Genomic DNA, 14,622 nt, shown 5'->3' with positions numbered 1-14,622 from the left:
GCAAGATGCACAAAATTGCAAAGTTCCAAATTGTACATGACCTATAATTTTAGTTTATGAGGCCAACTTTGGACAAGCATAACTCTTAGCTCAAATTGAATTTGGAGAAGGTTGAACACAATTTGGAAAGCCCTAAACATCTACTTTAAATCATTAGTTTATGTCTTCTTCAGAATCCTTTGGGAAATTTGTGAAAAATGAGGCCAAAGTTGGAAAAAAACTAGGTTAAAACACTTAGAAAAATTTCTAAGTGTTTATGACCTAAACTTCAAAATTTCCAAAACTTCATAAATGGTTGATCTTTTGAAAAAAGTTCCTTTGTAAGATGTTGTTTTATTTTGCAAGATCTACAACTTTCATGTTGGAAGTTTTTTGAGTTGTGTAGGTGAAATTTTGAGTTCTCACCATGCCTTCAAAAACCCTAATTCCCGACTTTTCGCTCCTTGATGAATTTCTTTGAATTTCTTTGGCCAAATGACTTTGACATCCATATATTGATGATATTGATCTTTGAAAGTCATTTTTTGACCAAAAACCTTAAAAGTCAATGATGATCCTTCACAGTTGACTTTTTCCTGACAAAGTGAATTTTTGGGTTTTTGTGTAGAAACAAGATCTTTTCCTCAAATGAATGATGTAAATGGATTATATTGAGGTAGTAGAGATCCTTGAATCATGTCTTGAGTTTTGGATTCATTCCCTGATCAAAAGTCAACCATCTTGGTGAATTAGGTCAAAACCCTAATTTGTCGACCATGTGAAAATAATGACTGTAGACTTGGAATTGAAGTGTGATGTCCAGTAGATCTTGTAATATGAGTTATTTGAAGAAGATTGATGTCTTTGAATGACCCTCTGGGGCTTTTTAGGGTTTCCCAAATGTGATCCCTGATTTTAGTCCTTGATAGGCTCAAAACCCTAGTCTGGTGACCTGAGTAAGCCTGTACTCAGATGACTGGATGTCTAATCAATCATAGATGAGAAAAATGAAGTCTTTGAGCCCCATGATTGTATTAGAGATTAGTCTTTGTATTGATTGATCCTTTGCCTGAGCTTTCTTGTCTTTGAGCATCCTCGATTAGGTACCAGGTGGAGAAATGACTGCTCTGGGTACTTGTCTTATCCTGATGAAAAATCCTGAAGATATGTCATCTCAGGGGGGTCAAAAATTAGGGTATGACACCTTACAAGACTTTTGATTAAAGATTATGCCATAACCATTGTCACTTAATTGACTTATGGACAATAAGTTATGAGCTAATCCATCTACTAGCAGAACATTAGTTATGGAAGGAGAGTTACCAATACTTATGGTTCCTGAGCCAATGATCTTGCCCTTCTGGTTCCCTCCAAACTTAACTTCTCCAGCAGATTTAAGCACCAAGTCTTGGAGCATAGACCTTTTTCCCGTCATGTGCCGCGAGCACCTAGAGTCCAGGTACCATGACATGTTTCCCTTTTTCTTCTTTGCAGACAAGGATATCTGCAACAGGGATAATCTTTTCCTTAGGTACCCACAATTTCTTGGGTCCTTTCTTGTTAGTTCTCCTCAAGTTCTGATTGAACTTGGGTTTAGCATGATAATTAACAGGAGGAATAGCATGATATTCCCTATTCTGAGTTACATGATATTTTCTAGTATATGTCGCATGCTTCTTAGTGTGTGTTATGTGGAAACTTTTAGCATGTGATGTGAGCCTAATATCATGGGAGTGGCCATACTTGAATTGATCATACAATGGCTTGTATGTGATTTTCATATCATCCACAGATTCAAGATTGTATGGGGTTTTATCCTCATAGCCTATGCCAACTCTCTTGTTTCCACTAACTGCATATATCATAGAGGCAAGTTGACTTCTTCCAATACCTCAAGATAAAAACTTTCTAAAAATCAAGTCATATTCCTTAAGAATATTGTTCATACTTTGAATAGACTTTTCTGAACCAGAAGATGATTCAACATCTTTGGATAATTTTAAAACTTTTTCTTTCAATTCAGAATTTTCTACTTCAAGCTTCTTAATTTCAGATTCAAATAGCTTCTTCAGCTTTTTGCATTTGATACTAATTTGAGCCTTGAGTTCCAGAATTTGAGTTAGACTAGAAACTAACTCTTCTCTAGATAGTTCAGAAAATACCTCTTCAGAATCTGAGTATGATGTAGATTCTGATCCATCATCAATAGTGGCCATCAGCGCAATGTTTGCCTGCTTATCTTCAGAGTCTGATTCTGATTTTAATGAATCTGAATCATCCCAAGTAGCCATGAGACCTTTCTTCTTTTGAAACTTCTTCTTGGGCTTCTCCCTCTGAAGCTTTGGAAACTCACTCTTGTAATGACATGGCTCCTTGCATTCAAAGCACGTAACCTTCTTTTTGTCAGATCTTCTGACTCCAGAAGATTCTCTTCTTAGTGCATTTTTTATTATTTGATTTTAAAGCAATAGACTTACCTTTCTTCTGAGGTTCATTAGCATTTAGCTCTATTTCATGACTTCTCAAGGAGCTGATCAACTCTTCAAGAGAGACTTCATTCAGATTCTTAGCAATCTTGAATGCAGTCACCATTGGGCCCTATCTTCTGGGCAAGCTTCTGATGATCTTCTTGACGTGATCAGTGTTATACCCCAAAATTTTCCCGCATCTTTTTCAGAGAGAAGGCAACAGACTTCTGTCTAAAAATTGGGAGTTTCATATAATCTTGGATTTTATTTCATAAATATCCTGATTTTATGAATACTCGGTTTTTAGAATATTTCTTATACGGTATTTTGGTTCGCTGTTGAATTTATTCTTACACAAACGCTAAGTACTGTTTATCACTTCACACACGCTGTTTATTTGAGATTTATTTTCAGATAAATAATACTGACGCAATTGGTAAAGAATTAAATTTTGCAGGCGCAAAGTCCGGGGATTCAGACTGTACTGGTAACAATTAAATTATTATTAGTTTTTGTTTCCCACTAATTTTTGTACTATACTATTATTTTTAAATCTTTTCCTTTCTTTTCAAATATCTTTCTTTCAAATCAAATCCTAACTTTATTCTATACATCTCTCTTTTCAAACCCTACCATACACTTTCTTTCAAATCCTACTACCACTCAAATTTTCCTTTTTTGTACGGTATCACTTCATTCCCCAACGTCTCTATCGTTCTTTTCACTCTATAAATACCCCTCATTTTTTCCATAAATTCTCACATCAAATTTCACTCATTTCCCAAATTTCTACCTCATAATTATTTTCTCTTCTTCCCTGGCAAAAATGGCAAAGTGGATGGATACGTTTTTCCTTATGGTCATCACTGTTTTGGTGGTGATCATGTCCTTTTTCTGTCTGCATAGTCCTGAAAAATGCGGACCTGGAATGTTTACACTCCCGTGCATCTATATGCTGTTATTTATAGCATGGGTTTTTAATCGTCGTTTTTAAAGTTTGTCGTATCTTTCGCTTCCAAATAATGTACCGTTCATTTTATTTGTCGTACTGTTCGTTATATTATGTAATATTTGTACTGTCAGTATTAAATGTCATTTTATCTTTCGTACTGTAGTTTAATAATCAATATAATATTATGTGTGTTTATTGCTAGTTAAATATTTATTTTTTTCTGTGCATTAAATATTTTTTCAAGATTATTATCGGTAATTTCGTTCGCGTACGGTATATTTTATTTATTTATTATGTTTGTGTTTTTCTAACAACTCATGTAAATAAATTTTCACCATTAACACAACAAAAAAACAAAAAAAAAGAAAAAATTAACTTTAACTGTTAAGTTTACACTTTAACTGTTACGTTAATGCCCGGACAGCCAGTTAACAGTCAAACCCGCTGACAGCACGATTCTCTGTGTTTTGTATCACCATTCAAATCAATCTTTTGCATTTCAAAATTCCAAGATTTTTGTTCTAGAAGTCTTCTGATAATCACATGATCAACAGAGACTCAACACTGCACAAAAATCAGGTACGCTTAACTATCTCCTACACAAACAGTCCCTAACTAGGGTTTTTTGTTTTTTTTCAGAAGAACAAGTTTTTTGAGACCTCAAATGGATTTCATGGATCTCCATATGTCTCAAAGTACCCCCAGACAAATTTTAAAACTTCGATTCGCTCAGACGCACAGTCAGCAGCTCAAACAGTCAACAGATGACCAGTTTGACCGAAAAGTCAACAGACAGTCAAAAATGAAATTTTTTGTCAACATCCATATTTTGTCAAAAGATTCATCATTGGATCAATGGTTGATCATAATTCATCGAGAAAAGATCAAAAATCAACAAAACCCTAAGTTTCAAAATTAGGGTTTTCTCCTAAAAAGTCAACTGAACTTTGACCGGCCATAACTCTCTCCTCGTTCATTCAAAAAATTCCAACCAAAGCTTGTTTTGAAGGAAATTCAATTATCTTTCAAATGAAATTGATCCCATGGTCATTGGATTTACCATTTGAAAAATATGAGCTCAGACATTACAGGTCATTTTCAAAGTCAACAAAAAGTGGTTTTTTGTCAAAGGCCATAACATCAAGATAACTTCTCCAAATGCAAAAAAGTTTCCAAAGTAGCTTGTAGAGGACATCTTGAGGTTTCTAAAAAGTACAAGAACTTCATCATATGATCAAAATTGAGGGAGATATGCCTTGTTGAAGTTGGCTATTTTTTGGGAAAATGCATGAAACCAACATTGATCAAAAATGTTTTTTTTTCAAAAGAGGCCAAGTATTCATGATCCAAACATGTTTCTAATGATATTAAAGGGCTCCCACGACCAACTTAAGGCCCATGACATTTTTATTTCTTTTTTAATTTAATTTTATTCCATTTAAAGTTAAATTAAAAGAGAAATGGTGCAAGATAATGATTCAAGGCTTTTGTCCTTAGCATGAGCCATCAAAATTGATCCAAACTCTGCAGCATAGAGGTGTGTAGCAGGCCTATAGCAAGAGGGATGAAGAAAATGAAGCCATGGTCAAGAAATTCAAACTTTTTAATATTAAAAAAACCAAAAGTTCAAAAGCAATCAAAGCTTCTTAGCTTAAGTTTGAAGCACTCTATTGCTTATATATTACTTAGGACACTTCAGTAATAGGACACACACAAAGATCCATCAAAGGAATAGCCAAGAAATTCACAAAATTCTCCAAAAAATCTCAAAACTTTGTAATTTTCGTTTTCTAGTTTCCAACCATTATCAATACAAACTAATCATTCTAATCATCTCCTGGGACCTAATATAATAAGTTGGGATCATTACTCATGGCTATATGCTCATAGAACTCATGTTTCAAAAGTAACATATTCATGCATATTATCAACTTTTAATATCTTCATTATAAGCGTGTTTAAATGAAAGCTAATGCCTTTGTTATCTTTTTGAGATCATATGGAGTAGATTTAACATGTCACATGTGAGCTTAAAGCCTTGAGTCATGGTGTGCCATGGTTGAAGCTCAAAGCTTCAACCTTTTCGCTTTCATACTTAACGTGGCCAAATGAAAAAACTAACATCACTATTGGATTCAGGAGGTCTTGTTTAGTAAATCTGGGCCATTGTTGTTTTTGTTTCACGCGTTTTTTGTAGGTTTCAAAAATCCAGAAATTCGAAGGTGGAAATCCGCAGGTAAAACTGCAGGAAAATGCGTAACAAAATCCGCAGGTACCATTAAAGAAGATGATGAATAGTAAAGAGGACTTGTTGACCGCTCGCGTGGCATTTCCTCTTCTTTTCATTCTCTGGTCAGCTCGCGCGGGTCCCACCTGGAATTTTTTAATGCTGACTGATCCAATGCTGCCTCTCTATCCACGTGCACCATGTGACCTCCAATTAAAGCCATCAGATCTCCTAGTAATCTGATCCAACGCACCAGCATACGCAGACCACCATAGTCTATCATAAGTCACCACACAGGATCTTTCCTTTAATATTTTTAATTCTTTTTTTAATATAACTTCTAAAATTAGTTAAAAAATAGTTCTAAAAATCAGAAAATTATTTTAATTTCAATTTTAGGTTAATAAAATTTTAATTTATTTTATGACACAAAAATATTTTATTTTTTTTCGAAAATAATTTATTTGGTTTAATTAATTAGTAATTATTTTAAATATTGCTTTAATTAATTACTAACCTATCAAAAAATCAGAAAAAAAATATTTATTTTCATTAAATTAAGTTTATATATTATAAACTAATTTTGTATATATTTAGAATATTTTTCTCTTTAAGTTTAAATTATGTGTATAATTATTTGCATAATTGTATGTTAATTAATTTAATAATCTCCAAAACAAATTTCAAAAATCCCAAAAAAATTAATTTTATTTTAAAATTAATTGACACATAATTTGGGCATATTTTAGACTTAATTTCTTAGGTTTAAATTTTATTTCTAATTCCTAACATTTTAATTAAATTAATTATGCACTAATTTTAATTAAAATCAACCATCCAAAAATTAAAAAAAATACTCTCCTTTTATCTTATTGCAATTTAAATTCATAGATAAGTGTATAGGTTGTCAAATTTATGTAAATAGTGTAGTTTACATTTCTCGCACAATCGATGTAATAGCGTAGATTTATTTTCCGCATTTTACATTCCCGCACTTTAAAATTCTGTACATATAAAACTGCGTGTATGTCAAAGATAATAACTGAAGCGTTAGATCACTAATTTCAAAGACAAAAAAAAGTATCTGAAAATAAAACACAATCACACTTGCACCTCTTAGGGTAATCCCTCTGTTACTCTTTTCAAAATCAATTCTACTGTTTCAAATACAATTCAAACAATTTCTTTCTGTATCCAGTCAAAGAAAATTTTCTAAAAGAAAATAGGAAAGGACCTTATAAATTTAGGGTAGATCTCCTAATTGCTTGCTCAAAATCAAACAAAACAACAAATGTTTCACATATCACTGTTTTTCCAAAACAAAACTTTCAAAAAGATAATTAACACTTTGTATATATCCAAACAAGGATCATTACGAAGTTAAAAAATCTTTTTTTCAAAATATCTTTCGAAAGATAGAACACTTTGTATACATCCGCACAAGGATCATTACAAAGTTAAATTACAAAGGTATTTAAAACCACATACAAGCATTTCAAAGCAAGACAAATGATTCAAACAAGTGAGCTAAGCAATTAAGAGCCCATGGATAACCATGGATACAAAGGGGTGCTAATACCTTCCCTTTGTATAACCTACCCCCGAACCCAAAATCTCTTAAAGGTCTTTTTCTGTTTCTTTTATAAACCTTTCCTTAATTGGATAAAATAAAAGTCGGTGGCGACTCTCTGATTTTCCAAACTCAAAAATAAAAGAAGAGTCAATTCGTATCCCACGAAAAAAACCGAGGATGACAATCAGCCTTTGTGTATCCCTTGTCAAGAACTCTTAATCCATCAGTTAAATGTTTGAAATCTTGAGAACATTGCTTCAATGTTTTCATCATCCACCATCTTGAAGGCTTCATACTTCTGGATTAATGCAAGAGCTTTAGTCTCCTTGACTTGGGCATTCCCTTCATGAGTCATCTTCAAGGATTCAAATATATCATGGGCAGTTTCTCTATTTGATATCTTCTCATATTCAGCATGAGAAATAACATTCAGCAGAATAGTCCTAGACTTGTGATGATTTTTGAATTATTTCTTTTGATCATCACTCATTTCTTGTATTGACATCTTTACTCCTCCAGCATTTACAGGATGTCCGTAACCATCCGCAAGAAGATCCCATAAGTCACCATCTAGACCAAGAAAGTAACTTTCCAATCTATCTTTCCAGTATTCAAAGTTTTCACCATCAAATACTAGTGGTCTAGAATATTCATTTCCATTGTTGTTTTGATCATTAGCAACAGGTGTAGGAGTTGATGCAGCAGTTGATGGATCAACCATATTGACTTAGTGTTTTTCTCTTCCTGAATCTTTTTCTAACACGGTTAAGTGCTTGCACCTAGAACCGATGCTCTGATGCCAATTGAAGGATAGAAAAACACTTGAAAGGGGGGGTTTGAATAAGTGTGACTTTAAAAACTCTTAAGATAAAAAAAATTAACACAATTATTTTTATCCTGGTTCGTTGTTAACGAAACTACTCCAGTCCACCCCCCTTAGATTGATTTACCTCGACTGAGGATTTAATCCACTAATCAATCTTGATTACAATGGTTTTACACTTAGACACCTTCTAAGTCTTCTAGAGTATACTGATCACAATTTGATCACTCTAGGAAAACACCACTTAGATAACCTCTAAGTCTTCTAGAGTCTACTGATCTCACTGATCACTCTAGGAACCTTTTACAATCAATGTAAAATAAATGTTACAAGAGTATGAATTGCTACTTAGAAAGCTATAATCACAACTGTGATATATCTCTTAAGTTATAAGCTTAACACTCACTAAATATTACAATAGTTGTGAGGTGGAAGATGAAGTTCGTGAGTATTGAATTCAGCAGTGTTTCAGTATTTTTGCAAGAGTTGTTGTTTCTGCTTCTGATCAGAACTTCATATTTATAGTCGTTTGAGAATATGACCATTGGGAGCATTTAATGCGTTGCGTGAAAAGTACAGCTCTGTATTTAATGTTTCACACTTTTGTCAACTACCTCGAGCCTTGCTTTTGCTGCTTTTACTGACTTTGCCTTTTGTAGCTTCTAACGTTCCTTTTGTCAGTCAGCGTAGCCTGTCATCTTGTACTTGCTTCTGATCTGATGTTTGTAGATACAACGTTTGAAGAATCAGAGTCAAACAGCTTGGTGCAGAGCATCTTCTTGTCTTCTGACTTTGAAGTGCTTGAGCGTGATACAATAAGAACTTCAGTGCTTCTGCTTCTGATCTCATGTTCTTCTGATGCTTCATAGACCATGTTCTGATTCTGCTTGACCATCTTTTGATGTCTTGCAAGAGCATGTTCTGATGTTGCAATCTTGAACCTTCTAAGTCAGTGCTTCTGAGCGCTGAATTGTGCGTACTCTTTATATATTTCCTGAAATGGAAAAGGCAAAGGATTAGAGTACCACATTGTCCTATACAAAATTCATATACATTGTTATCATCAAAACAAGAATATTAATTATAACAAATCTTGTTCTAACAGCCTTCACATACCAAACTCAAATCTCTAAACTGTTTGATTAAATCCAATTCTTTCACCAATAGCATAGACATATGCAAGGACTTCCTACTCAACGCATTAGCAACCACGTTTTCCTTACCAGGATGGTAATTCAAACCAAAATCATAATCTTTAAGGAATTCTGTCCACCTCCGCTGCCTTATATTTAGCTCTTTCTGATCAAAGAGATGCTTCGGACTCTTATGATTACTGAACACTTCGAATCTCGAGCCATGCAAATAATGTCGCCACAACTTTAAAACAAAAACCACAGCTGCTAACTCCAAGCTGTCATGAGTTGGATAATTCCTCTCATGCACTTTGAGTTGCCTCGACACATAAGCGACCACTTGTTGATTATGAATCAATACACCACCTAAACCCATTAGTGATGCGTCACAATATACCACAAACGATTCTGTCAGATTTGGTAAAATCAAGATAGGAGCGCTAGTCAACCTCTTCTTTAACTCTTGGAATCCTTCTTCACATTTTGAATCCCAAATAAACGCTTGTCCCTTCCTGGTCAATTTAGTTAACGGCAATTCTAACTTCGAAAATCCTTCGATAAACTTTCTGTAGTAATCTGCAATACTAAGAAAACTACGAATTTCAGAAACTGACTTCGGAGCTTCTCCCTGAGATACCGCTTCTACCTTCGTCGGATCTACGACAATACCATTCTTGGAAATCACATGACCAAGAAAACTTACTTCGCTCAACCAGAATTCACACTTCGACATCTTCGCATAAAGCTTCTTTTCTTTCAACAATTCCAACACAATTCTAAGATAATCTGCATGCTCTTCCTTACTCTAAGAATATATCAGAATATCATCTATAAACACTACAACAAACTTATCGAGATAAGGATGAAAGATCCTATTCATATACTCCATAAAGACACCAGGCACATTAGTAACCCCAAATGGCATCACGGTATACTCGTAATGACCATACCTCGTTATGAACGCAGTTTTCTGAATATCGTTTTCTTTCACACGAATCTAATGATACCCAGACCTCAAATCAATTTTATTGAATACACTTGCTCTGACCAGCTGATCCATCAAGTAATCAATCCTCGGTAGTGGATATTGATTCTTGATAGTAACCTTGTTCAGCTGTCTATAATCCACGCATTGTCTCATCGAACCTTCTTTCTTCTTTACTAACAACACCGGCGAACCCCACGGCGAAACACTAGGATGAATGAACTCCTTCTCAAGCAACTCTTCTAATTGACTCTTCAATTCGGCCAACTCGGATGCCGACATGCGATAAGGCGCCATCGACACCGGACTCGTCCTAGGAATTAATTTGATCGCAAACTCCACTTACCTCTCAGGCGGCAACTCTCTAACCTCTTCGGGAAAAATTCTGGGAAATCTCGTACTACCGGTAATTCATTACTCACCGCTTTCCCTATCGCCTCCAGAGATGCAAATAACATGAACATTGCAGACCCATCTTTAACCGCTTCATTTACCTGCTTAGTAGTCATCACCAAATTCTCGACACTACTCTCTCCAAGAAAGATAACCGTCTTCGTAAAGCAATTAATATGAACCCGGTTGAATTCCAACCAGTTCATTCCCAGAATAACATCAAGTTGTTCAAGCGGAAGGCACACTAAGTCCATCCCAAACTTCCTAACAAAAATATCAACCGGACAGTTCAAACAAGCAGAAGAAGTAGTTACTGAACCCGACGCAGGAGTATCAATAACCATACTTCCATTAATATCAGATATTTCTAATCCCAATCTTTTAGCACATTAGAACGAAATAAATGAATGTGTTACTCCAGTATCAATAATTGCAATTAAAGGTGTGCCATGGATGAAACACGTACCTTTAATCAATCGATCCTCTGGAGTAGTCTCTGACCCAAACAAAGCAAAGACCTTCCCACCAGGATGATTCTTCTTTGGTTTAGGAAATTGTGGGCTAATGTCACCTTCTTCACCACAATTGTAGCAAGTCACAACCCTCTTCTTACAATCAGCAGCAACATGGCCCACTTTATCACACTTGTAAGATCATAGATCGTAGAGGCTAACTGGCTTCTGCCTATGCCAATTGATCATAATTGATAAAACTACAGTAAGATGTTCTTAATATATAATCAATAAATAATAAACGTTAATTAAATCTGATGGTTGATATCAATAGTTCTCATTTCTCATAAAAGATATCAGTTCTCACTGGATACGCTCGCGTATCCAGTGAAAACTGATATTTTTCGTAAATATAAGTCATTTACTCACCTTCCTAATATTAATTTTTCGTAATACCAGTGAAAACTGATATTTTTCGTATATATATATTTTAAAATAAAACTTTTGAAAAATAATATTAGATTTAAAATAATCATTAATATAAGTCATTTACTCACCTTCCTAATATTAATTTACTCACCTTCCTAATACCAGTGAAAATTGATATTTTTCGTATATATATATTTTAAAATAAAACTTTTGAAAAATAATATTAGATTTAAAATAATCATAAATATAAGTCATTTACTCACCTTCCTAATATTAATTTTTTTTTTATAAAATCATGTTATCCAGTTTAAAAAAAATCAATCTGAAAAAATTAAATTATGATTAAAAGAGTGATATTTTTATAAAAGAATATATAACTTAATTTTATTTTAGAAACATAACTCTTTAATTATTAATTTTACTTTTTTTAAAACATCACTCTTTGAATCATATTAATTGAATAAACTATTTTAACATTGTATCTCGTATTCTATATAATCATATTTCTTCACTATTTATTTTTGATAAATAACTTTTTCTAAACTTACTATTAAAACTAAATAAAACTCATATTATATTAATAACAATTTAATTACTGAAATAAATTGTTATTAAAATAACAAGAATTTTATTTGGTTTTTGAAATTAAGTCTAAAATAATTTATTCATGAAAATAAGTTCTAAAAAAATATGATTCTATAAAATACGAGATACAAAGTAAAAAAATGTTTTTTTATTAAATTAAGTTTTTAAGATTGATTTTTATTGAAAACTATATAACATAATTTTATACAAAAACAATTTTAATACGAGAATCGTGAGTAACTGATTAGTCATTTCTAACCTTTAATTTAATATATAAAAATTAATGGTTAGAAATGACTAATTAGTGACTCACGATTCTTACTTAAAATAGTTTTATTCTATTTCATGTAGTAAATAATTTTGATTTTATCAAATTATAATTTATTATTTTTCTCATAAAATTAATTAGATCTCTCTTTTTTTTTTTTTTAAAAAAAGAAATATATAGTATATTCCAAAAACGCCTGAAGTACAAAACGACCCCGAGGGTCCAGTTTGATAATGAAAACAAACTAATTAAATCATTAGGAGAGCAATGTGCTCTCTATATTTCTCCCTCATCCACAAGCGATGCACTAAAATATCCATAATTTCCTCCGCTATATTTGTAGTGTATTTCTTATCATAAACTTTACTATTCTCGTATCACCAACAATTGTACACCGTTTCTGCAAAAGGTGTTTTAAGAAACCTACTTCTCCAACTTTTTATCTTGCTCAGAGTTTCTATCTACGCCAATTCTTGTATCCAACCATTTAGGCTGTGCTCAATATCTAGCCAATCCAGAACCTGTTTCCAAATGTTGTGCATACACCCACACACAATTAACATGTGCTAAATGGATTCATCCTCATAACAAAATTCACATTGGACATTCTCCAACATTCCAAACTTATACAACCTATCTTTAGTGGCTAATCTATTTTGACATGCTAGCCATAAGATACATAAGGCCCTTGGTCGAGCATCATTGTTGAAAAAAACTTTCCTCTACGTTACCATCGGTTGCGGTTCCTATAACCCATAGTAAATATTACCAATTCGAAGTATCGTTATTTTAAGCATATCGGTCCACAACAACATTTCTTGTACCGTTTCTTGTTGTTTCAGTATTCCTTTTAGGATCCACGAACAGGAACCCTTGATTAGCACTGTCATGATGTTTTTTTTTTTACATAGTAAGTATGGACCCATTGTATCCATGAGATGTCTTCTTTTTTGCTAAGACTAAAAAGGAGTTTGATCATGCACACATTGTTCCATATCTGAAAATTAAACAGATTCAAACCACCTTGATTTTTTGGTAAGCATACCTTACTCCACGCAATGGGGATTTTTCTCGCGATACCATTTTGCCCGTCCAAAGAAAGGATCTGTACATTGCCTCTAGCCTTTTTATCACACCTTTTGGAAGGTGCATTGTTGCACCCCAATTTTTGACCTCTGAGATCCCATCATTTTCTAAGTGTTATGATCATTATTGTTATACCCCAAAATTTGCCTGCGTTTTTTTTAAAAAAAAAAAAAGAGAAGTCAACAAACTTCTGTCTAAAAATTTGGAGTTTTATACAATCTTGGATTTTTATTTCATAAATATCCTGATTTTATGAATACTCAATTTTTAGAATTTTTTATACAGTATTTTGGTTCGCTGTTAAATTTATTCTTACATAAACGCCAAATACTGTTTATCACTTCATACACTGTTATTTGAGATTTATTTTCAAATAAATAATGCTGACGCAGTTGGTACAAAATTAAAATTTGCAGGCGCGGAGTCCGGGTTTCAGATTGTACTGGTAACAATTAAATTATTATTGGTTTTATTTCCCACTAATTTTTATTTTTATACTATATTATTCTTTCAAAATCTCTTTCTTTCTTTTCAAATATCTTCCTTTCTTTTCAAATCTCTTTCTTTCAAATCAAATCCTAGCTTTATTCTACACCCCTTTTCTTTTCAAAACCTACCATACTTTTTTTCAAATCCTACTACTATTCAAAACGGTAACACTTCATTCCCAACGTCTCTATCTCTCTCTTTTCACTCTATAAATACTCCTCATTTTTTCCATAAATTCTCACATCAAATTTCACTCATCTCCCAAATTTCTATCACACTATCTCATAATTATTTTCTCTTCTTCCCCGGAAAAAAATGGCAAAGTGGATGGATACACTTTTTCTTATAGTCGTCACTATTTTTACGGTGATCATGTCCTTCTTCTGTCTGCATAGTCCTGAAAAATGCGGACCTGCGATGGTTACACTTCCGATCATCTATTTTCTGTTGTTCATAGCATGGATTATTAATCGTCATATGTAAAGTTTGTCGTATCTTCTGTTTTTTAGAATGTACCGTTCTTTATGTTTACCGTACTGTTCGCTACGTTTTGTTTAGGTAATATTTGTACTGTCAGTATTAAGTATTACACTATCTATTATACCGTCGTTTAACTAGTAAGATAATATTATGTGTGTTTATTTCTAGTTAAATATTTATTTTTCTATGCATTAAATCCCTTTCAATCTTATTATTGACGGGAATTTTGTTCGCGTACAGTGTATTTTAGTTATTTATTATATTTGTGTTTTTCTAACAAATCATGTAAATAATTTCTCA

This window comes from Vicia villosa, linkage group LG2, assembly GCF_029867415.1.
Source record: "Vicia villosa cultivar HV-30 ecotype Madison, WI linkage group LG2, Vvil1.0, whole genome shotgun sequence".
Classification (NCBI taxonomy): domain Eukaryota; kingdom Viridiplantae; phylum Streptophyta; class Magnoliopsida; order Fabales; family Fabaceae; genus Vicia; species Vicia villosa.
This window is presented reverse-complemented; position numbering follows the sequence as displayed.